We start from the raw sequence: 26,099 nt of genomic DNA, 5'->3' as shown, positions 1-26,099 counted from the left end.
CAGAATTCCAGATACATCCGATAACTCAAATCCAAATTTGGTACCATTTAGTACCATTCGTATCCATAGTACGAATTTCTAAACCTACCTCTATCAACACTCCAATATCAATTTTAATTCCGAATTTCACGATTCCAAATGTATCCTATCACTAAAATCCAAATTGTACCAAATTTAGTACTATTTAGTACTTTTCCTACCCATAACTACAAATTTCCAAAACTTTATCAATCCTACACTCCAATAGTACTCCTTATTCCAAATCTCGGAATTTCAGCTATATATGTTCACCCAAATCCAAATTGTACCAAATTTGGTACTATTTAGTACTATTCGTACCCAAGAGTACGAATATCCACAACTACCTCAATCCTACACGCCAACAGTAATCTTAATTCCAAATTTCAGAATTACAGCTGCATCAGATTACCGTAATCCAAATTGTACCAAATTTAGTACCATTTAGTACTTTTTGTTCCCATAGGTCCGAATTTCCAAACCTACCTCTATCCAGCACTCCAAAAGCAATCTTAATTTCGAATTTCAGGATTCCAAATGTATCTGATCACCCAAATCCAAATTGTACCAAATTTGGTACCATTTAGTACTTTTCGTTGCCATAAGTACGAATTTCCAAAAGTATCCCAATCCCACACTCCAATAGTAATCTTAATTCCAAATTTCACTATTCCAGCTCTATCCGATCACTTAAATTCATATTGTACCAAATTTGGTACCATTTAGTACTTTTCGTACCCAAAAGTACGAATTTCCAAAATACCTCTATCCTACACCCCGACTGTAATCGTAATTCCAAATTTCAGGATTCCAGCTCCATCCGTTCCCCCAAATCCGAATTGTACCTTATTTGGTACTATTTAGTACCTTTCGTACCCATATGTACGAATTTCGAAAACTACCTCCATATCTCAAACCTACGCTCCAACAGTAATAGTAATTCCAAATTTCAGAATTCCAACTTTATCGGTTCGCCCAAATTCAAATTGTACCAAATTTAGTACCATTTAGTACTATTCGTACACATGAGTACACATTTTCAAAACCACCTCCTTATATCAACTCATCTTCTAAACCTTGATTTTCATTCCAAATTTCAAGATTTTAGATCTATCCGTTCACGTAATACCAAATAGTACTAAATTTAGTAACTTTTAGTACTTTTCGTACACTTATAGTTCGAATTTCCAAAAACCATTTGGTACACCTTTCTAACTCTCCATCAGTGAACCTCATTCCAAATTTCAGAATTCTAGCTCTACGCGTTTGCCTAATACAAAGGGTACCATATTTAGTACATTTTAGTACTTTTAGTACAGTTCTAGTTCGAATTTCCAAAAATCCAGCCTTATCCGACACCTTCGGACCAAGAGTGTCCCTCACCCAAAATTTCAAGATTCTAGCTTTAGCCGTTTAGTCTGGGCGTTGATTATCAGTCAGTCAGTCAGTGAGTCAGTGAGTCAGTGAGTCAGTGAATCAGTGAGTCAGTGAGTCATCATTACTGAACTCTTTTATAAGTATAGATGAACTGATCTTCTACAAAAATAACTATTTTAATTTTTTTTTATTTTATTTCTTTGCTTTGCAATTGAAGCCAGTTTACAATTCTATAGGCAATTTAAAAATAATTACAAACAATTCACCTGTATATCATATCTACTCGAACTAATTAGTGGTCTTCTATGAGAAGATCAACATATTTTCTACGATAAGAGAAGATCTATGAGAAGATCGCCAGAACCTCACGGACCACAAGAAGTTTTCTGCCTAAGCTGGCAAAAAACGATGGCACTATCGATTAAAAAAAAAATTCAACATAGATAGTTGTCTCTATCGATATCATTGGATGTTTAATCCCTTAACCTAAAGTCTATTGAAATGAGTAGAAATTACGCGATTTTCGGTTTTGTGGATGTGAGAAAGTAGGTCAGTAGTCACACATATTTTTTTTTTTTTGAAATCTAACATGTATTTTTGTGTATTTTTTAATTAAAGAAAAGGAATTGTTAATTCAATTAAGGAATTGTTTTTCTCTTTTACATTTCTGTGAAAAATTTGTGAAAAATGTCAACAAATGCATTGGCATTTCTGCCATTTTTATTTCTAAAATTATTGAAAATTATTAACAATAATATTGATAGCTATCGATAATTTGAGTGTTGGGAATATCGATATTTTACTAGCTCTACTTCTGCCTATAGAAGACCACTCGATCTATAAAAAACCTCAAAGCTTCGGTATGATCAGTGTAAAATTATACGTTTGGCTTCAGTAATACAAAATCTGTTATAGTAACCTAAGTAAATACCCAGCAAAATGTTCGATGCCAAAGATGCTATTCAAGAATGGGTGCAAGTGAAATGGAATGTCATTTTTTTAGCATCTTCACTCATTCTTTTTACAAGAGCGTGACCCCCAAAAGATGCAATTCATTTTCAGATCCTAAGCATGTCATCTCCACTAACTCGGTGGAATGGCATCTTCAACAATTCTTTGGCATGGCATCTATACCAATTCTTTGGCATGTCATCTTAATTAATTCCCTAGAATATCATTTTCGCTAATCTTTGGCATGTCATTTTCACCAACCCTTTGGCATGAATTTTTCACGTCTTGTTCGGAAAATGCTGTATTGAAATATGATTTTCATGGCTTTTTTTATTTATTCAAAGAAATGTATGAAATAACTATAACTTAATTATAATTGTAGTTTGTTGTTGTAACAGTAGTTTATATGTTCATTTTTCTGCTTAAAGGCCCCCACTCATTAGTCAGTCTGACTGCCAGCATTTATGGTAGTATGTGTAAATTTTTGAAATTTTGAGAATGTATGTGTGAGTTTTCCAAGACTGATGAAAATCAAAATAGTTTTGATTTCAAAATGAACCCCCATCAGTCTGGGTGAATTGTGTTTATTTTCAAATTGTCGATAAATAATTTTGAAAAACAGAAAATAATGTTGGTGTTGGAACACAAAAAACGTAGAATTCATTCATTTTTGGAGGAGAAATTCAAGATTTTTAGACTTGACTGATGGTTCGTGCTACACACTTGTCAGTCACCATACAGAAAGGGTTCATCGGACTGACGGCACAGACTGATAAATGAGTGGGGGCCTTAATGAATGTGGCTACATATTAAAGTTTGTTAGTAGATTTGATGCTGAGCAGATCTTTTGTGTCATTAAACATTGCTCTATAGAAATTTAAACGGCAGTAAAATACTCTGCTTTGTCCTGACAGCTGACGCTCCTCAGCTGAGATAAATGGTCGACATTCTCCGAGGACCGCATGTAGACGATAGATAGTTGTTTATTGAATCTGCGACTGCATTCATGTAAATACTTCTTAAACCTGCTTGATAGGCTTGTTGATCCTGGTTCTGCTCCCAGCGACCATGACATTCAACTCTATTGTTCTCTACTCTGCCGCCCAGGTGGTGAACAAAGTGGCCATAGATTTATTGGCTGATATTTGTATATTCCTCGCGTGGAAAAGGGTGGTAAGATCAGACAAAACTGAGTTCAGCCATTCACAAATTTCATCAGGGAAGGCACCTGACACAAAGATCGTACAATTATCCGCATACCTTATAGGCTAGACAGTTCCTGCAATATCACCTCGAACAACTCCAAGTTTCACTCTACGGGTCTCGGACATCTTGATCCTAAATTCTACGCACGAGAGGGTCCAAACATATAATTTATTATCCACCGTTTCAAACTTGGCCGGAGCGTAGTCTGCTTGATTAACTCAAACAGCGTGGAGTGCTTGACAATCTCAAAGGGTTACTATCACTACTATCACTGTTCAATCGCACGGCTTACTTTGATTGAGTCCTCGACTAAAATGAGTAGAGATGGCGTGTAGCGCAGTTGTTGTGATGCTTGCGGATCTCATGTTATTGATCGGCAACTAGACAGTTATTTCTGATGCTGGGGTCTTTGTTACGGGCGACTAAAGCGAAATTGGTCTGCACGATTTACCTTTGCTGGCATACTTGCTAGGCTTCAGTAGCTGGTATATTTTCCAGACTTCGGGAACGATGTGTGTGGCTAGCGACAGGTTGAGAACTTTATTGAGATACTTGACATTCGGCCGTCCAGCTGTTGCAGTTTAAGCACCGCCGCTACTCGCAACATAGTTTTAATTCCTCCGCAACTGATTGATTGATTTATCTTACAAAAGGTTTTTCAGTTCCCATCACCAGTACAGATTTCGACATGGACTCTAACTGCAAATTACTATTTCGTGAAATTTATTTTACGAACATTTTGGAAATGTAGGGATCTACAAATCGACTTGTAGAGCAGGGCTCTCTAGAGCAGACAAGAAAAATTTTATAATACTAAAGATTGCAGTCCGACTCTATTTTTTGCTCAATGATTGGGACTTCCTAGCGTAATAAATCTTACATAGCTTAAATAAATCTTAGATAAGTAAAAGAAAAAATATATACATGTGTATAAATAAAAACACAAAATTCATCTCTATTGGATCGATGGAATGGGTTCAAATGCTGATGAAAAGATCGGATCTATCACGACATCCTTTCAATAGGTTCAAATGCTGATGAAAAGATCGGATCTTTCACGACTTCATTTGAACCAATGCAAAAGATCCAGTGAAATCATGGCATCTATTGGAACCACTTCCATAAAATTTTGCTGGGTATGTATGTAAATGGTGGGGTAACGTAGCGTATAGGTAATGTTAACACTTATACGAATAGGGTGCTACTTTCTACTTATTATACCTCTAGTAAATTTAATTTATGGCTATAAGTTGGATCTCCATAGAAACCAAAATAACACGTATGCAGTTTGAGAAGTAACTTCGAGGTTAACACTACAATCTGAATCAGTTCCGAGTAATGAGTCTACAGTTCTTCTCGTACTGATCTGTTTTGTGAAAAGGCAATTTGTTTTTATAAGTTGTTAGTAAAATAAAAAACTCGAAAAGAACTCCTCAATGATCAACGAAAGTTGAGGATTTACTTTTCTCGGGTTGCTTTAATAGACGATGTCGTCCTTTAGCGCCCCTATCGGCAATACATTAGTAGTATTCCGTTTGAAACTTCTGATCAATATCTCGATACATATGTAGTTGTCAAATATCCACACCTAAGACATCTGAGCATTACATTGATAAGAAACCCATAAAGATGATAAGCTAACGTAGTGTGTATTATAAATATTACGTTCTGTGTAACGGTGCGTATGATCATTGCCGTTACTTACACGTAACGTCCGTATATTTTAAGAAACACCTCAATGATTGTTTAAGATACCTCAATATTTTATTTTCAAAAGTTATGTACTTTAATTCAATTTATAGTATTTTAGAAACACTTACAATACCGCCTTAGTGATGCATATCAACTTATATAGCGCATAAGTAATGACAATGCCTATGCGTATAAGTAACGACAATGCTTATACGTCTATGGACTAACTTAGACCATTAAATCTAATTAATTTCACAAAATTCCTTAAAGTCCAAAATTCATGTTCATATTTCCCACTGTAAGTATCTATACAACTTGAAGTTTATTTTACCTTCGCCATACTGTCCCTGGCCATAAGACCGTTCCATATACACACTAGAGACTAACAAAGAGAAAAGGGGAGCGAGAGAGACAAAAGTGTGAGCAAATATCTAATTGTTGTAAACAGTTTGTTATGATTATTTAACTTCACTTTACTTCGGATGTCCTTCATTCATTTCACTTTACTTTACTCCCATGACAGATTATGCCCAAACATTTCGTTTGCCTCCAGGCATAATCATGGACGTCGTCATCATCGTCCTGATGATTATCTTCATCATCAACACGATGGAAGTAGAAACTTCACACTCTCTATCTCGAAACACAAGCAAGCTAGCAACAGAACGGAAATGACAAAATATTTTGGTAACGGAAATGAGAAAATATTTGTCATTTCTCTTTCTCTCGCTTCTCGTGTGCCCTGAATGTGTTGGTGATTCAGGAGTTATTATTATTTTTTGTTTTTGTCGTGGAGTTCGAGATCGGAGGGTTGTTTAATTTGAATGTTTGCTATACAAATAGTGGTGTTAATGAAAACGTTGTAAATTCTAATAGAAGGCTTTTAAAGTCTGCAGACCAAAATGTTTGGAATTTTTTTATGTAATATGTAAACCCTTACAATTAATTTGTATTGTGAGGGAAAGGAAAGCCTCTCAGCCTCCTCGCACCGACCAATTTAAACGCTTTTAAAGTTGTATTTTTTTAAACAATGGTTGAAAATATTCAGCATTTCGATAAATAATAATAAACTTAATAAACTTAAAGTTGATATAACTTTTTTAGCATTATTACATTAAAAATTTTTATTTGTATATAGAATGAATAATAATTCGATACAAAAATGTTATTTTTATTAAATTAGCCTTCATATCTACAACAGGGCAAGACATTTTTATATGAATGTTTAATAATGTCATATCTTCCATTTAAAAATATTTTTTGAATATATTTCTTCATTATATTCTCCGCATTGAACAAACTATCCTGTGCAATAAGATAAGAACCCTTCTTGTGTCAAGATGATGACAAAATATGCTGCTGCATTAGCAGCACATATTCATACTGCTGCATTCTCATAAAGTGTTATCAAGTCTCTTGAGTATTGAATGCTTCTTTCAAAATTCTATACAGATCGAGAAGACACTTTGTTCACATTTTACAAAACCCAAAATCAAATAATTTTCAAGGGATTATCCGCTTGAACACTTGCAGCAATATATTGTCATCAACAAAATGTATGTATATGGAAGAAAGAAGAAAGCAAGAAAGTAGAATCAAAAGAGGGGAAATTATGCAGTAGTTGAGTAGTGTTGTTAAGTTTATTGGGTTTGAGTTGCTTTTGGGGATTCAGTGGTATATTCTTTCCAATGCATTTATTATTTGACCATAGATTGTTGTTATTTGCCAGTGTTATGTAAAGCAAATGTTGCTGTATGAAATGCTTAAAAATAATGTCTCTTGAACTTGAGGGTTTTTTCTTATCTGTAAGTATAAGTATACGGTTGGGTATGCTAATGTATGTTGAAGAGGAGTTAAAGAAAAAACAAATTTATAGAATTGCAAAAAATATTAATAAAATTTAAGGGTTGTATAAGAATAAAATGATTAGCTCTCACACAGACGCGACGTATAAGTAACGTAAATGATCATACGCACTGTTGTCATAATGATGTGAGGTATAAGTAACGGCAATAATCATACGCACTGTCATACAGTGTGTAATATTTATAATAATATTACATTGACGATAGCGTTTCATCTGTATGGCTTTCTTATCAATATTCCGCTTCTATGTTTGTGTGGATATCTCAAACTGAATCCTAAGCTTTCGATAAAAATTTGTGGAATCGAACATTGGTGGCGTCGTTTTTTATTGGGATAGCTAATACAAACAATGCCAAACTTTTTCCACTAATAAATTAGTTGTTTTTAAAATAATAAAAAAAACAACAATGGGATTAAGCCAGACTGTTTTGAAAAAACAAAATTTGTGGAATCCTTATCGATGCAGGTTATATTGCTAACCATGTGTGACAGAAAATAGGCTCTAAATAAAAACCAGAGGCTCAATTCTGTTTCTATGAAAATATGAATTGAAAAATTGTATAAAGAAAATAAATCTCAAATGAAAAAATTATAAAGGAAATATTTTTTCATTTAAAATTTTCATAGAACAAGAATCCAGCCCCAGAGCAGTACTCTGAAGTGCTGTCAACTGCCTCTATATTCTTTCGGTTAAAAAACAATCTGATAAACTGACAGGGCTAACTAATATAACGGGTGATCCAACAAGAGGTACCTTTTCATGTTATTTTTGTTTAGTACGAGTACTGTTTGGCATTTTGTCATGGAAAGGCTTACGCCTCTACAACGTTCACAAATCGTTCAACTTTTTACGAAAATTCGCGTTATGTGGGGAGTGTGTTTCGAGCCTAATTTTGTTCAGTGATGAGGCACATAGGTATGTAAAGAAGCAAAATTGCCAAATTTTGGAAGAAGAGCAACTTCATCCAGAAAAAATAATGGTTTGTGGGTCGGTGGAATCGTCAGACCCTATTTCTTCAAAGTGATGCCGGTTAGGACTTCATCGTCAATGGCAACAGTTATTGCGCCGTGATAACCAACTATTTGTTGTCTCGTAATCTCGACGACATTTGGTTTCAACAAAACGGCGCCACTTCCCGCACATCGCACCAATCAATGGATTTATTGAAAGAACACTTCGGTGAGCACGTTTTGGACCAGTCGATTGGCCACCAAGATCGTCTCATATCACTCCGTTAGACGTTTTCCTGTAAGAATATGTAAAGTCAAAATTGTATGCGGATAAAGCCGCTTCGATTCCGGTCTTGGGGAAAAAATGAGACGTGCCATTCGCCAGCTACCAGTCGAAAAGCTTGAACGAGTCATTAAAAATTGGACTCAACGGATGGACCGTCTGTGACGTAGCCTCTGTCACTATTTGTTAGACATAATCTGCCAAAAATAAATGTAATCGAATGTTATTTCAAATGATTCTTCCGTGTTTTTTTTTTTCTTTTAAGGAAGTTGGAACATCTAAATGGATCACCCGTTATATGTACACTAGGTTTATAACTTTATATCTGTGTATCATAGCGTGATGAGTTTCTATATAAAAGATTACACAAAATATTAATTAGACTGTGATTCGGTGAAAAACCTTACGCACAAAATGATTTTAAAATTTGAATTTTTCAGAATTATAGGCAATTTTTTGAAATCATTGTGAGCACATATATATAATTTAAAATAAACTTTAGAGCCACATTAGATAACTAAACGGACATAACATTTGTTTCTCACTAATTTTCTTTACTTCTGAGAATCGTAAAAATGTCGAAAACGTTTTTTTTTCAAAGATATAAATTAAAAAAAAAAATCAAAGTGGTTTGTGCATGACCTTTTTCAATATTTGAATGGAATTATTTTATTCATTCGTGCAACAGGAAATAATTATTGAGAAAAACATTTATTTTTGTTTCATAATTTAAAAAAAAATATTTTTTAAAATCAATTTGTGCGTGACTTTTTTATATGGAAAAGTTCGGGTGCCACCGTGGTGCAATGGTATGCACACCCGCCTTGTACGCCGAAAGTCGTGGGTTCGATCCCCCGACCAATCAACATCAAATTTTCAACGGTGGCAAAATACCCCTCAGTAATGTAACTTCTCTACAAGTCGTGTGGTAAGACACGCCGTAAGAAGTAGGTACTCATTGGTATGAGAGAAGTCTCGCTTGTACCGTATGTGGTTTTTGTGGAACAAATATTACATTAAAAAAGTTCATTCATCCGTGCTACAGAAAATCGTTTTTGAGAAAAAATGTCGAAAAGTCATAACCCTAATGTACACACACACATCCCCGTATGGACACGGGAGACTCCTTTCATTTCAATGAGTGCACGCAGATTCATATTAGCTCAATGATATGGGATCTAACTATTATCGCAGAGTCTGAACGGCGGGTCTACGACACCACTTATAGAGAATCTTAACATGGCTTGAATAATCAGGAAATGTCTATATTACGCAGAGGGGTATTTTGCCATGTTGGAAAATATGATTTTTTGAGTATGTATGATTACAGAGATTACTAATACTGTCCGAAAACCTAGGAATCAACATTGACTTTGGTCGGTTAAGCCACCCAAAAAACAGTGGCCTATTTGCAACCTGTTTGTGGACAAAAATAACGAATATATATCATCGTGACGTATCGTGTAAGTAACGACAATATTCATACTTACCCTGTTTTGAGCATTGTATCTGTAATACGTAATATGTTGGCCTGGCTTTCTACAGGCCCTATATGATTATTCAATCCCAAATATATGTGTTTATTGCCACAACTCCACGCAGATGATTTGGGGTGGGTACCTAAGTTATGTTGTGACACCTTAAAAAAAGTTTTTTAAAAGAGTTTCCTTCTATAGAAGTACTTAGAAATGTCCCTCTCCACAAAATACTTTTGGATGGTTGGCCGAAGAAGAATGAGAAAAACTCTAGAAGAGGATCTTTCTTAAAACACATTTTTCAAGTGGTCTTCTTATATCAGGAAATGTCTATATTACGCAGAGGGGTATTTTGCCATGTTGGAAAATATGATTTTTTGAGTATGTATGATTACAGAGATTACTAATACTGTCCGAAAACCTAGGAATCAACATTGACTTTGGTCGGTTAAGCCACCCAAAAAACAGTGGCCTATTTGCAACCTGTTTGTGGACAAATATAACGAATATATATCGTCGTGACGTATCGTGTAAGTAACGACAATATTCATACTTACCCTGTTTTGAGCATTGTACCTGTAATACGTAATATGTTGGCCTGGCTTTCTACAGGCCCTATATGATTATTCAATCCCAAATATATGTGTTTATTGCCACAACTCCACGCAGATGATTTGGGGTGGGTACCTAAGTTATGTTGTGACACCTTAAAAAAAGATTTTTAAAAGAGTTTCCTTCTATAGAAGTACTTAGAAATGTCCCTCTCCACAAAATACTTTTGGATGGTTGGCCGAAGAAGAATGAGAAAAACTCTAGAAGAGGATCTTTCTTAAAACACATTTTTCAAGTGGTCTTCTTATAGAAAACCTTCAAGACATTTCGGGAAGACCTTCCGAAGAAAGAAAGGCTCTGGCGCTGGGGTCTACTGCAAAAATCCACTAAACGAACAATCATATAAGCGTAGCAAAACATCAATCTAATCGTTCGAAATACTAACGTAATCGGTACGAAGTTCGGATGCTACGTCCGTAACGAATTAGTAATGAATGTTTTGGAATGAAATTTTGGAAAGAAATTACGTTCCGAAGTCGTATCGAAATCGAAAGAAACACATTGGAATATTCAAAGGGAATTTAATTCCCACATTTCGATCCGAATTCAGAACGAAATCTGCCAGAAATGGATGACATAAAGTAAGAAAGTATCAGTCAGCTGAGCCGACAGAGATATACCCTCAGCCACGTACCCGAAGAAAAAAGTTAACACAATACTTCTGTAGGTTTTTTAGCTGTTGGGAAAATTTTCCAGGATGGAAAAGACCGCAAAAAACTACACGTTGCAACAAAATTCAGAATGATCCAAGACGAGTGCATTTTTTCCAAACTTTGGGTAGGGTGTACCCGTAGGAATGATCCGATGTAGTACATATTTGGACCTAATACAAATCTGTAGGAAATAATTTTTTTCTTTATTAGTCTATTGATATTTTCCTTACAGACTATATAATAAAAATTTGTTCTTAATTTTCTGAATTTAAATATATTAAAATTTTACTTTTCAATATACAAAGTTTGAGCTAAATTGATTTCTCTCTTAAAGGGTTATTTTACACATCAGCCAGTTTAGGTGGTGCCGGTAGGATTTTCTGGACCTTTTTAGGGTCATTATCTCAGGAAGTATGGACTTGCCACGAAAAAAATTACAACGTCGTAACAGGGGCCGCAAGTACAACCTGCTGCATCACAAATGAATAAGATCAGAGAGGAGTTGTTAAACTATACTTTTTCCAAATTTTGTGTATGAGGTACCCAAATGAGTGGACTGATATAGTCCATATTAGAACCCGATCTATGCTTGAAATTAATATTACCAATAGCAAAGTTTGGCTCAATTCGGTTACTCCCTCCTAGAGTTATCATGCCCACAATCTTGGCGAAAAATTTTGAACCTTTGTGGGGGAGGCACCGGAAGGAGTGGACCGATATGGTCTATCTTCGAACTTAAAGTAAGTTTGGACAAAATATTGAAAGACCCAAAATTTGAACCAAATATGTTGAGTTGAGAGTTATTGTGCGCTCCAACTACGACACATGGTATTATATGGGTAGTTTGCAGCTTTCGTGCTGATTACTGAGGAAGTATGGACTTGCTCCTGAAAAAAATTATATCGTCGTAATACAAGTGGCTGCAACAAAAATCAAAGCGATTCGAAAGCAGGCCTTACCCGAAAGAATGGACCAATAGGGTCCATATTGGAACCTCATCTATGTCTGGTAGAAATGTCACGATGTGCAAAGAATGGACTAATTCGGTTACTCCCTTCAATAGTTATCGTGCGGACAATTTTTCCGAACATTTTTGAACTTTTGTGGAGGAGGTACCTGAAGGAGTAGACCGATATGGCCCATCTTTGAACTCAAATCGAATCTGGACAAAATATTTCGATACCCAAACCGAACCGATTGATCCGTTCGAGAGTTATCGTGCGCTCCAGCCAGCAGGACAGACAGACAGACAGACAGACAGACAGACAGACGGACGGACATGGCTAGATCGACTCAAAATTGTCTGAAACGGATATCGTACAAACATACTTGGGGTCTAAAACCATTATTTCGATGAGGCACATTTTTGGTCGTATCAAAGTGTATATACCCTCTTTAGCCTAAAGGCTGAGGGTATACAAATCTCTTACGAAAACCGATTATTTTCGAAAGTGTGTCGGAAATTGAAACTACAATGTTCATAGATGAGAAAAATCAATAAAACCAAAAAACAATCGCCGGAGCGCTTTTTAAATAAATTGCGATTCATTTTGCCATTTTAGGGATTTTTTTTTAGGTTTTCATGGTTTTGCTTGGAAACCGCAAGTCCTGTCGAAATGGGTTTAGAGAAAATATTGTAGCTGTGAAAATTCTCTACACGATTTGCCTTTATGATATTTTCGTAGGTTTTTTTTATTTGGAAACCGCAACTCTCATCGAAATAGGGCTAAAAACAATTTTGTAGCTGTGAAAATTCTCCAGAATATTGACCGTTATAATATAACATATTATGTTCCTACGTTTTACAATTTTTGAGATGTAGAAGTTCAGGTCACATTTTTAGGTTTTTTTCTTAGGTGTTCACGATTTGCTTGAAAACGGTAAATCTTATCGAAAGTCTTATAGCTGTGAAAATTTTCTATAAGATTGGTTTTCGTAAGTTTTTCCTAGGTTGTACCATTTTTGAGATATATAAGTTTACGTTGGGAAATTGCAGTCATGACATTGTTTTATAAAGAGACGATACAATCAATCCATTGTTCTAGTTTGAACTTTTATATCTCATAAATGGTAAAATCTACGAAAATATCATAAAGGACAATCTTGTAGAAAATTTACTGCTATAACATTTTCTTTAGTTCCATTTTGAAAGGACTTGCGGTTTCCCAGCAAAATCGTGAAAACCTAAAAAAAACTAAAAATCTGAACTTTGAAGCAGATTTATTTAAAAAGCGCTCCGGTGATTTTTTTTAATTTTTCTCATCTATGAACATTGTAGTTTCAGAATCCGCAAAATCTTCCCAGGTGGAAGCACCTTCCACTTAAAGTTGTTTCAAGAGCACCGTGGTCCGTTTAACACTTTTTTAATTTTCTTGAAATTACATTACACACACATGTTTTTCCATACAATTTCCCATATAAATTATAGCTTTTTACACAAATGGAAGTTTTTATATTATTAATTAAAACAGCAATGGGAGACATCGAAGTGGTTTGAGCGCATTAAAAAGTGTATGAATGATGCTGGAGAATACTTAAAAAAATAAAACCATTTTTAAGGATAAATATTCACGTTTTTATTTTTAGTCAAGAAACTTTTCTAGTTCCCCTCGTATTTCTAACATTATAACTCAGGACGGCGGTTTAAACACTATTTTCTGCTCCCTCTTTTTCTCCTTGTGCCGAAACACAATTATCGCCCATAAATGTTTTCTTGTAGAGCTTTTAATTCAAATACTTCCATTTTTTCATATTTGCAATGTACGTCGCGTACCACTATTAGCAAACAAAGGATTTCTTTTAACAAGTTTTTAATTTAAAACAAACAAACACAGAGAAACACGTGAACACATCAACAGCAACAAATGTGAGAATTGCTCTTAACACAAAGCCAGCAATGACGACAAAATTGTATGAAACAGGAACAAATATGGAGAGGACAACAAAAAAATAATACAACTCTTTCATTTTGGGCAGACGACAGACGGCATAGTCCGTCCACTCAACATGAGGAGGGCCAATTGAACATAATATTCGATTATAACTCTGTTGTTGGCGTGTATTTTTTGCGACATTTTCTCATTTCGGAGCAATTTTATTTTACTTGTAACGACAACCAAAAACACGTACCAATTCAACTTTTGGTCAGTAGTGGCAAGCCAATGAAGGAAGAATGTTTGCCAGCCAGCCAGCCATCATCAGCATGGCAGCAAAGCAAAGCAATCGAATGTATTGAGAGGAGGCGTGCTTCGATAACAAGTGCATTAACAGCACTAAGTAGTGTCATAAATGTTCCTAGCCAGCCACTATACTTGGTGGTGGTGCTTCCACTGCTACTCTGGGTAGTGAAATGCGGTTGTGGTTGTTGGTTTGTTGGCTGGCCATGTTGGAATGAGTTATGACTGACCATCCATACTTTAGGTGTTTGTCCCAATATGCTGCTGCTACTGCTGCTGTTATATTTTTGGTATTTTCACATTCTACAATTGTCCCTTAGCCAATCAATTGTTATTATCCTCCAGAGGGTCGCTTGTCGTTGTTCGACACCATACAACAGTAATGTCAAACATATACATATATGGACATGGCATGGCAAACCGAGAGAATGGGGAGTTATTATATAAGTATGACAGTGTTTCCCTGTGTGTTTGGGTTTTTTTGGCCACCATCATTGCCACTAGAATTCATTCCGCAAAAGTGTTAATGTTCAGTAACAAAGTGTTTGGGGGTAAATGAAGAAAAAGTTTGTCATGTTCGCCATAATACAAGTGGTATATTTTCAGATTATATCTGTACTAAACTTTTTGTTGTTTTTTTTTCTCTTCAGAGGCAAAATGGGAAAAACGTGTTCTCATTGAACGTTAAGAGATAATGTAAATATTAATCATGTGGTGCTGATGCTAAGGTGTAGAAGTGGTAAATTTAAATCACCTGCAGTTAAGGTATTTATCTATATTTATAGCAATTTTATTATACCCACTTGAAATTAATTTCCTTTACCTCTTACGGTGGAGGGGAGGTGACTATGGCCCATGTTAATATGACTAATTACCTGCAATCAATGTACAAAGACTTCAAATTGAAAACCACATTTACTTAAGGGCTTACAAGTGACTCTTACTTATAATTAAACCAGGCAATTAATTTTCTCTTGCACCCCCTTCCCTTTCGCTTGTTATTTCCTCTTTCGCTATTCAGCTAGCCCGCAATTTATTTATTAAAATTAATGAATTGTAGTTGTCGAGCTTATTGCATTAACGTTGTGTAAAGTGGTCAAACATATCTAAAAATCCCCATAATTAGTAAGTTCATGTCGAGGCAAGTGATGATTATGATATTAATAATTGAAAACTTGATTGACATCGTAATAAACAATACTTTAAAGAAATTGCAGACTGAAATTGAATTGAAATTGAACAACAAACATTGAAAATGCAAAAAAAAAAGTGCACTGATTTAGTGTTAAATTGTAGAAAAAAATATTGAAAAATAGTCGGCTTTGCCAACACAGACATACCTTCAGCCCGTGACAAGAAGATAAGAAGCAAACCCAAACCCCCAATTTTTTTGGTCATAAACATATTGGAACTAAACATATTGAAACTAAGAAAACCAAAAAATTAGGTCAAAATATTAAATTTACGGGTTTTTTTAATTTACGCGTTTTTTTTTTTTTGTAAATTTTTCCCTTTAACTGTAATTGTTATATTCATGTATTGTTTTAATATTATCTTCTTCTTATATGTATATAAAAGGCAATGTGTGTATGTTAGTATGTTTGTATGTTTCGTATAGACTCAAAAACTGCTTAACCGATTTTCTTGAAAATTCAGAGAATGTGCAGGGAACTCCGGTGGTGAAAATAGGCTATATATATTTTTTTTGCATTTCGGACGGGGCGGGGTACCTCCCCCATGCCCTACTTTTTTAAGAACACTATTTTAACAAAACCTACGAACGTATCGGTGAGAAAATTAATTTGCGAGACAATGGTTGTTGTGTCTCCGACCCTAAGTACTGGTTTGGGGCCCAAAGACCCGACCACGCCCACTTTTTTAAATAGCTTATACATATATCAAAAACTGCTTAACCGATTTTCCTGAAAATTTCAGATAATCTACTGGGAGGACCCGTGGTGAAAATAGGGTATATAATTTGTTGGATTTCGGAGGGGCGGGGTACCTCCCCCATGCCCTACACGCAGAAAAATTTATGTTAGAAATATGTTTGGATCCAAACAAATATATGTTTGGGACCGGTTGCAAACAAATTAATGTTTGGATCCAAACATAATATGTTTGGGTCCAAACAAATATATGTTTGCAACATTTTGTAACATATCTCAATTTGATATGTTTGGGTACCAACATATTTTTTATGTTAGAACATTTTTTTCATGGGTGGAGAGAGGATGTTTGTCAACGAGAGTAATAACAGTGCTCTCGCGGCTGTGGATTGCTGTTTTATAATGAAGAGTTGTGTGTATTGAATAATAGAAGACGTAGAAGCGAAGAAGGGGGCTTTGGTGGCGTGTATGCGACAAACTCGTGTGTTTCTTGTTTTGTTGTTGTTATCCAACTTAGGACGAGAATAAGAAAAGAAGAAATGATATGATTTATATTTTATTTCTTTCTTCAGTGTTTTAGATGCCTTTGTAGAGTCAAGACGGTAAAGTGAGTGAATAAATCAGTGTTTTGTGTTTTCTTAAAGAAATTGTGCTTTTTAGTAAATTAAATGCCCAATACATTTTATAATTGAATCGGAAAGTTGAATGGAATTATTTTATTGGACAAGGAAGAAATCGCATTTAATATTGGTAATTACATACATACTTGTGTATATTTGAAATATGGCATATCCATATTTATTTATTACATTACATAATCATTTGATTCTAGATGCCGATTCCCCGCTGATGATTTCAACTATGAGGACAATTTGTTTTATTTCACAACAAAGGAGAAGCATTCAACTACGTTTCTATATATATTTTTCTTTTTAAAAGTGTGACTATTTACAAATTATTTCAATCAGTTTTTCTTTTATTAAATTGTTTTATGTATTTCTTTGGAATTTTGTATGTACCTATGTGTTTGTTGTTCTTTTGCCTTCCAATAAACAACCTCAACATTTGTGTGTATACTATGGAGATAGCCAGTGAGTTCTTACTGAGAGCAAGTGAGCACACATTTTAAAGTGTTTTACATTGAATTTTACGCTCCCTTGCTCTTAGTAAGCGCTCACTGGTGCATGTGTTTGTTTTTTTTTGTGCCTTTTGGGTTTGTATTTTTTTGCACCCAAACATATAAAATGTTTGCACCCAAACATAAAATTGTTTCCACCCAAACATAAAATGGTTTTCACCCAAACATAAATATCTTTGCACCCAAACATATATATGTTTGCACCCAAACATATATTCGTTTCCACCCAAACATATATTATGTTTGGGACTGTTGCAAACATATATATGTTTGCTGCAAAATATGTTTGGGACATATGTTAGAGAGGCCGATTTTTTTTTGCGTGTACTTTTTTAAGAGCTCTATTTTAACAAAACTGACGAACGTATCGGTGAGAAAATTAATTTGCGAGACAATGGTTATTGTGTCTCCGACCCTAGGTATTGGTTTGGGGCCCAAAGACCGACCCGCTCACTTTTTTAAATTTTATATATAAAACACAATCTGTGTATATTATTATGTTTGTATGTTGGTATGTTTGTATGTTCCGTATAGACTCAAAAACGGTTGAACGGGTTTTCTTGAAAATTCCAGAGAATGCACAGGGAACACCCGAGGTAAAAATAGGCTATATACTTTTTTGAATTTGGGAGTGGGAGGGGTACCTCCGACATGCCCTACTTTTTTAAAAATCCTATTTTAGCACTCCCACTTTTTAAATATGTTACATATCCAAAACTACTTAACCGATTTTCCTGAAAATTTCAGAGAATGTACAGGGAGGACCAGTGGTGAAAATAGGCTATAGATTTTGTTGAATTTCGTAGGGGCGGGGTACCTCCCCTATGTAAAACTCTATTTTAGCAAAACTTAAACGAACGATTGAATTAATTCTTCCGAACTTCCACCCTCCGATACACCCCGCTCCGAACCACTCTGCTCCGAACCACCCTGCTCCGAACGTCCACCCTCCGATTCAACCTGCCGCGAACTTCCACCTTCCGAACTTTCATCCTCCGATTCACCCTGCTCCGAACTTCCACCCTCTGAACCACCCTGCTCCACACCACCCCATTCCGAACTTCCACACTCGGAACTTCCATCCTACAAATCAATGTTACTCGATTTTACTCTTAGACTTAACTCTATTTGAGAGTTTAATAAAATTACATTTTATATAAAAAAGACAATGTGTGTATGTTAGTATGTTGGTATGTTTGTATGTTTCGTATAGACTCAAAAACGGCTGAACCGACTTTCTTGAAAATTTCAGAGAATGTACCGGTATAATCCTGGTGAAAATGGGATGCCTATATGAGTCGCTCAGCGCCAAAACGACCAAACCCACATGCGTAAAAAATCAAACAGACTATAAAGATCTAACCGGAACCTTTTGAAATAACTACTAAAAATATTCCATATTACATTAGAAGAGCCCGGTTGCCCCGGCTGAGGTTTGAATCTGGGTCCTCTCCAACAAACAATGTTGTCGAAGTCTTAGCATTCTAAGCCACTGCCAATCTACTTCCGAAATGAATTGTAACATGAAGAAAACCCATCTTCGATTGTACATGTGTATGTATTGAGAAATGTTTCTAGACAAAGACACTAGGTTGACTTGATAAGTAAAAGGCTTCAAAAATACTTCATATTAACTATGCAAGAAAAATCTAATAGATGACTTAAGAAAAGGTAACATAAAACAGTTTCAAGGGCCAGCAACGCGGACCGAGTCGGCTAGTTCGTTTATATGCTTAAGTAGAAAAGTTTGTAAAAACTAAACTCTTACATAGAAATGTTAAATTATTGCACGCTATGAATTTACACACAATCAATATACATACAAACATACATACATACATAGGTCAAAATATTGGAAGCCGTGGGCGTGGCGTGTTCCTAGAGACGACCATTTTTTGCTCAATTTTGCAAATTTCTGGAGAAAGAAATAGCTGTTTCTCGAAAACTATAACAGATACTGTGTTCATTGTTAAGTAGGTAGGATAGCTGTCTTTAAGAACCGTTTCAATAAATGACCGTAGCGTTTACACGAAATGTGCTATTTTATTTTTCCTCAGGTACTAAATTTGCATAAATTTGATTTAAGATTTTCGATGTTATTCGCGAGTTTACGGTTTACTCGACAGCTTCAAAGCAATTGAGTGATTTTGACATTATCTTTCTACAAAAGACAGTCCGTTCGAAATACATAAACCCAAATTTACATGGAAAAGTGTACGTTTATGTGTTATTTCGTATGGCTTGTCGGTCGCATAGATTTTCGTTACGAAGGTGTTTACATAAACAGAAAATGATTTTTTCCACGGTCGACGTACATAAACAGGCTGTAACTGTTCCTATTTACTTTAATACTGTTCGTAGTGGTGGAAATAGGTTTGCCTGGTCAAACAAACAATTAAGATTGTTTTAAACATTTTTATACCCTACACCACTATGTGGGGAGGGTATTATAAGTTGGTTTTGCCCAAAAAGTTTGTAACGCATCGAAATAATGGTCGTAGAGCCATACTTATATATACCAAAATGAATGTCTCGACTAGCTGAGTCGATCTGGCAATGTGTGTCCGTCCGTCAGTCCGTCCGTCTGTCCGTCTGTCCATCTAAACCTTGTAATCACGCTACAGGTCGCAATTTTGATCGGATCGTCACGAAATTTTGGGTGTTGATGAGGGTCCCGGAGGGGAAGAAGCCTATTGATTTTGGTGATGGTCGGATAATGTTCAGGGGTCGGAATGGGCAAAAAACTTATGTGGATAAAAAGACAACGTTTTTCCCAAAGCGAATATCTCAGCTTCTGTATGGGGTATACCAAAAGCAAGACCTGACAATAAAAGTGGAAAATATCACCTTTCTAATGATGTAAAGTAAGTTCTGGTAGGTGATCAAACAACGGAGATATTACAATAGTGGCAATAAAAACCAATTTTTTATTCTTGCGATTTTAATTATAATGACGAATATCACAGCTTTGGTTAGGGGCTTTTCAAAAGCAAAGCCTGATTATGAAAGTAGAAGATCCCATCTTTACAATGATGCAAACTAGGTCGGCGTAGGGGACCAAATAACGGAGATATTGCAATAGTCGGTAATACATCCCATTTTTCCACTTTTTTGGAAATCACGCTACAGGTCGCAATTTTGATCGGATCGTCACGAAATTTTGGGTGTTGATGGGGGTCCCGGAGGGGAAGAAGTCTATTGGTTTTGGTGATGGTCGGATAATAATTAGGGGTCGGAATGAGCAAAAAAGTTATTTGGATAAAAAGTCTACATTTTATTCCAAAGCAAATATCTCAGCGCCTATAAGGGGTATATAAAAAGCAAAACTTGGCATTGAAAGTAGAAAATATCGCCTTTGAAACGATGTAACGTAGGTTGTCGTAGGCGGTCAAACAACAGAGATATCGCAATAGTCGGTAATGCATCTGATCGTCACGAAATTTTGTGGGTTAATGGGGGTCTCACAAAGGAAGGAGCCTATTGATTTTGGTAATGGTCGGATAATATTTAGGGGTCGAAACTTATTTGGATAAAAAGACAACAATTTTTTCCAAAGCGAATATCTCAGCTTCTATATGGGGTATACCAAAAGCAAAACCTGACAATGAAAGTAGAAAATGTCACATTTCTAACGATATCACAAAAGTCGCTAATAGAACCCAACTTTTCATTTTTGCGATTTAAGTTATAATGACGCATATCACACCTTTGGTTGGGGACCATCTAAAAGTAAAGCCCGACTAAGAAAGTAGAAAATCCCATCTTTAAAATTGTGCAAAGTAGGTTGACGTAGCTGGTCAAATAATAGAAATATCGCAATAGTCGTTAATACATCCCTTTTTTCACTTTTTCTGCAATCACACTACAGGTCGGAATTTTGATAGGATCATCACAAAATTTTCTCACAGAGATAGAAGAATATTGATGTTGGTGCTGTCGATAGTAGTCCAATATAAAATTAAATATTAATTATTTTGGTTCAGTTCGCCTTAAGTCATTTGGTATAAAAGCCAGATAGGTGAAAACTTATCTCCCTAAAAGAAATGTTTTCGAGTGAAAAGATTATGCACAGAGGTAGTGGTGTAGGGTATCACATAGTCGGCCCCGTACCGACTATAGCCTTTTCTCACTTGTTGATTTTATGGAAAAGGCCTATAGCTCCTTTGGAGCTGCCTGTGACTACTCTACCTGCAAGCTTCGTCATTCCCTCTAACGGCTCTAAAGCTTTAAGAATTGAAAAATGTTATGCCTGAAGTTGTCGCTAGAGCATCGACACATGCATTTGTGGCTTCCTGAGCCTTAAAGCACCTTTCGATGTCTGAACCTGAATTTCTTGGGGTGTGCTTTTTGCAGCTCCAGTATTGAAAACCAATGCAGTTCGGTTTACAGAAATCGGCTTCAATAGGTTGAAATTATTGTTCAGGGCATGCCACCACAATAGACATCCATAAGTTAAAATGGGAAAGACCATAGCCTTATACAAGCAAAAATTTCCGACTAGCAACTGGCGAAAATTTCTACCGCGCAATTTTATGTTTTCCTCTATAGAGCCATCCGTGTTACTTTTCACTTCCAGGACGTGAGAGAAAAATTTAGAACTTGATATATCCATCGAAGGGAGGGAGGCGTAATAATCCAAAAATATTGGGGATATTTTTCGACAATATTCTACACTTCTCGGCGCATGCCACCAATATAAACCCGAAATTGAAAGCATTTGCCGTGTCATTCCAGCTTACATTAAAACCATACATCAACAGGCAGTCTCCGGAGCCATAAGCGGCTAACGTAACATCATCCTCTAAATTCGGGCGATGAGTAGCAACTTCCCAGGCGAACACATTTCATTTTGGCACAACACATGTCCGCGTATAGCAATGATCTCAATTCCTCAAGAAAAGGTATTAGTAACTAGATGTCCTCCCTGACTTCAGAGGCAACACTATACTTCGCATATGTTCAATTGCCCATCTAGATTTCTACATCCTATAAATTTGTGGTCAAAACCAGGGCTTTGGAGTCGAGCCATTTTTGGTCAGACTCCGACTCCGACTCCAGTCCAATTTTTTTCTCGACTCCGACTCCGACTCCAACTCCGGAGTCGACTCCGAAAATAGATAAAATAAAATTCACAACTTAAATTACAGTCATCTCAGTTTGAACTTTCAAGATACATTACATTGGGAGGATACCAAAACATAGACCTATATTGTTCGTTTTTTTCTCGTTGACAATACGGAATACAAAGTAACAAGCACTTCAGCATACTTCACACTTCAGAACATGTAGCAAAACCCTTCAAAGCAACTGCAATCTGACGGTATCGTTAAAAGGTTTCTCTACCTAAACACCGACAAACGAGTATATTTACAATTTTCCGAATTTGACTTATGTACCCAATGAGACTCGAAATACCAAATTATCATAATTACTGACCGGTAACACTCTTTGTAATTTCTTGAGTTATGGAAAATTAACGATATTTTAACACCGCAACGTGATAGCGTATTGCCCCTTAACATACACTTTCGTGGTTAAGGTTACTTGAAACCTTTATGTCAAAAGGGATCATTTTCTTCAAACCGTTAAAAATTTTGATTTACACTTGTAGGCCTTTGCCTACATAACTCTTCATTTTCAAGGACAATATCTCGGATTCTTGTCCGTCCATAGTTATTGTTTACGTATTGCACCACGTAATGTGACAAAAGAAAACCCTCGAAATACATAAAATCGGGCCGTGCCGTTATACTAAATCGTAAACCTATACCGAACACATCGAAATGTGTTTCAAACGGAATGACAAGTTAGTATCTTATGGTGGAAAGTGTCTTTTGTCTACCACCTCAAAAAGAATACAAGTAAAACCAACGTTTAGTACGGCTAAGCCGAACTGACAATCGGAAATGATTAAATAGTTCTAGAAATTTATATATCCACCATCCTATAGAAGTAATACTCATAATTTAACGTCAATTTGTTAAATATTTTTCATTCCTCAGCATAAATATATTGATATATTGCATGACTTAATCGAAAAATCATTTCATCTCTTCTCTTCGAAGAACAACAGGATAGCATAGGAATATCCCCTTAAATAGATAGAGTAATGGTTAGTAGGTTTACTTATAGATAACCAGACACTATTCTATTATAAAAAGGCAGACTTCTTTATAAAAGACGCATGCTTCTTCAAAAGACCGAATATTTCGTTTAAAAAATAGCAGGAACGTCGTCTTTAAGAAGATTCTAAATTTTCTCATAAAAATTCAGCAAGAAGTCTAGTAGGTCTTTCGTATGATTTCCCTTAATGTACTACAAGGTCTTTCATAGAAGTGCAACAGGTTCTTTCACAGCAGACATAAATAACATCTAATAAAAAACAACAAGAGAAGACCAGTGAGTCTTCTATAAAAACGGCCTGTAAATATTCTAAAAGATCTTCCCTTAGTATATTTGGAACATGCAAACATTATTCCAATCAATTGACCCAAAAATATTTCCGATATGCAATTTGTGTTTAAAATAGAGATTAAGAGTTTTTTTTTAAATTATGATCATTTAAATAATTTAAATTGATTTTACAAATTATGATAAATCTAGAACAGATTGTTGCCCGGAGTCGGAGTCGAGCTTTTTTTCACGACTCCGGCTCCGACTCCAGCAAAATTTGCTAGACTCCGACTCCAACTCCGACTCCGAAGCCCTGGTCATATATGGGGTTAGCAGCGATAAAAAACTTCTCTAGCAAAAATTATGGACATAGGACCACGTTTTGTTCTAGCCCCCATATAATGGTACCGCCCGATTTCAGGTATTTTGACGACGGAGGTAGCCTCCTTCGGTTCGGTCTACTTCGTAAAATCTTTGTAATCTCTCTCATGACAAATTGCAAAAATGATGAGGCTACAGGTAGCCTATATCGCCTGGACGTCACGCTTTGGTCACTTAAGCGATAGTTTTTTCAGCACTTCCAAACATTGAAGGACATTTCCATATCCAACTTTTTCATCGTGGTAGGCTTAAGCTCTATTATTATCATATTTTGAAATGAGATTGTGTTATTCAAGAACAAATTTTCTTACCTTTTAAAAAACGAATTCATTTAAGTTCTTTGCGTTCTAACAAGAATAAGTTCTTACCTAAAACGAGAAGAAATGAAAATTTAATATGTATGGTTTTTTATATCATATTTGAATTAGAATTTAATACAGAAGATAGTTCGAAAACAAATTTTAATATTATCCCAGCCAGAATTTTTTGAAAATTTTAATCAAATTCAAGGCTTTTGATCCGACTGCACGATTAAAAAGCTGGAATATGAGCTCATTTTCTGATCATAAATGACTCTTTTGTCGGGAGGAAAACGTAACCTCAGGCGACTCTTCTAAACAAATCACAAATGAGCCTTCCTCTGTATTTGTTTCGAGCCATTTTTGCCCATTTTCTGATGGTATATAAAGTCTTTTTCGAGTCGTATTTCAATCATATATTGGTGATTTGTTGATTAATTTGGGACTCTTTCTCGAGTCTTTTTTGAGTCATGTTTATAATCGTTTATGAGTCTTTAGGGAGTCATTTATGAGATTTTTATTAGACGAAATAAATTAAAAGAATTTTCTATTTATTCTTTTTTGTTTCTTTCCTCTGTTTTATTGTCTTTTCTGCTTTGTTATGTCTGTTAATTATGCTTTATGTAGCGCGGTGGTTAGTATACTGCCTCTTCATTTCACTTGGCAAAACCTGCACATGTGTTGTGTTTGTCTATAAACTTAATATTATACGTTACATTTATATCAAAGTTTTATATAAAGTGTATGTGAGAATTATTTACAACCAAATAAAAATAAAACAAAACAATCAGTTCTTAATCACCTATCTGTTCAAAATATGATCAGAAGGTACATAATTATAATCACTTTTCTAACACCTGCATGACCCTTTTTTGATTAAGCATTTTTCAATCTTCATGAAGATGAAAATGTGACAATAAATAACAAAAAATAGTAACATTTAAACGCCTCAATGGTTTATTTGTGATTGCTACACATTTGTTGTTGTATTTTAAATTGAACTCCTTTTAGTCATTACAGGGAGCCACTTTCGAGTCCCTTTCTTATCATACAAGCGACTTAATCAAATTTTGATCACCAAAAATACTTTAAAAAGACTCCTCAATGTGAGTTTTGAAAACACAATCTTCCAATTGCTAACTGGGATACTATTGTATAAAAGATATTTCTAGAACGAATTTGGCAGATATCAAAATATATTCTGAAACACTAGCTAAGCTCAAATTGAAAATAATTCCTGAATAAAGTATTATTAAAATTATTAAATTTTTTAATTTATTTATGTCGCCAACATTACTGAGGGGTATTTTGCCACCGTTGAAAATTTTTGATGTTGACTGGCCGGGGAATCGATCCCACGACCTTCAGCGTGCAAGGCGGGAGTGCATACCATTGCACCACGGTGGCTGCCAACCCATTATTATAATTATTTATTTAATCGCATCATTGTTGGAGACCTCATCCTCGTCCATCCTGTCAAATAGTACAAATTATCTGAAAATATTTAGGTTTTATTTTTCAAATATTGTAATATTTGCTTATGTTTTTCCACACCTATCAATATTCACAACAATACATTCTCCTTTTTTTTTAAATAAATCTTTATTATGCATGCCTTTTACAACTGACAAATGATATCAGAAATAATGACATATTTCGATATTTATGTTTACTTATCGTTTTTAACAATGTCAATAAATCATTCTACAGTTCCTTTTGCCATTTTCACAACACCAACA

General features: G+C 35.4%; 2 protein-coding genes and 1 long non-coding RNA gene across 5 annotated transcripts in view; 1 reads left to right on the top strand and 2 right to left on the bottom strand.

The window, feature by feature from the left end:
- LOC141387296 (matrix metalloproteinase-2-like) overlaps positions 1–26,099 on the bottom strand; it is an 872,424-nt gene that overhangs the window by 218,529 nt on the left and 627,796 nt on the right. The gene's annotated exons all lie outside the window — the stretch shown is intronic.
- Positions 1–26,099, bottom strand: part of LOC141387295 (matrix metalloproteinase-2-like) — a 615,190-nt gene that overhangs the window by 294,814 nt on the left and 294,277 nt on the right. The window lies entirely within an intron of this gene.
- LOC141387302 (uncharacterized) lies at positions 16,628–17,093 on the top strand. Its single transcript, XR_012408530.1, has 3 exons — positions 16,628–16,751; positions 16,810–16,899; positions 16,982–17,093. It is a non-coding gene; the product is annotated as an uncharacterized lncRNA (long non-coding RNA).

The sequence above is a fragment of the Musca autumnalis genome, unplaced genomic scaffold (genome assembly GCF_047663935.1).
Source record: "Musca autumnalis isolate F117 unplaced genomic scaffold, ASM4766393v1 scaffold_5, whole genome shotgun sequence".
Taxonomy (NCBI): Eukaryota; Metazoa; Arthropoda; class Insecta; order Diptera; family Muscidae; genus Musca; species Musca autumnalis.
Note: the sequence above shows the minus strand (reverse complement) of the source record. Positions and strands in the feature narration are given on the sequence as shown.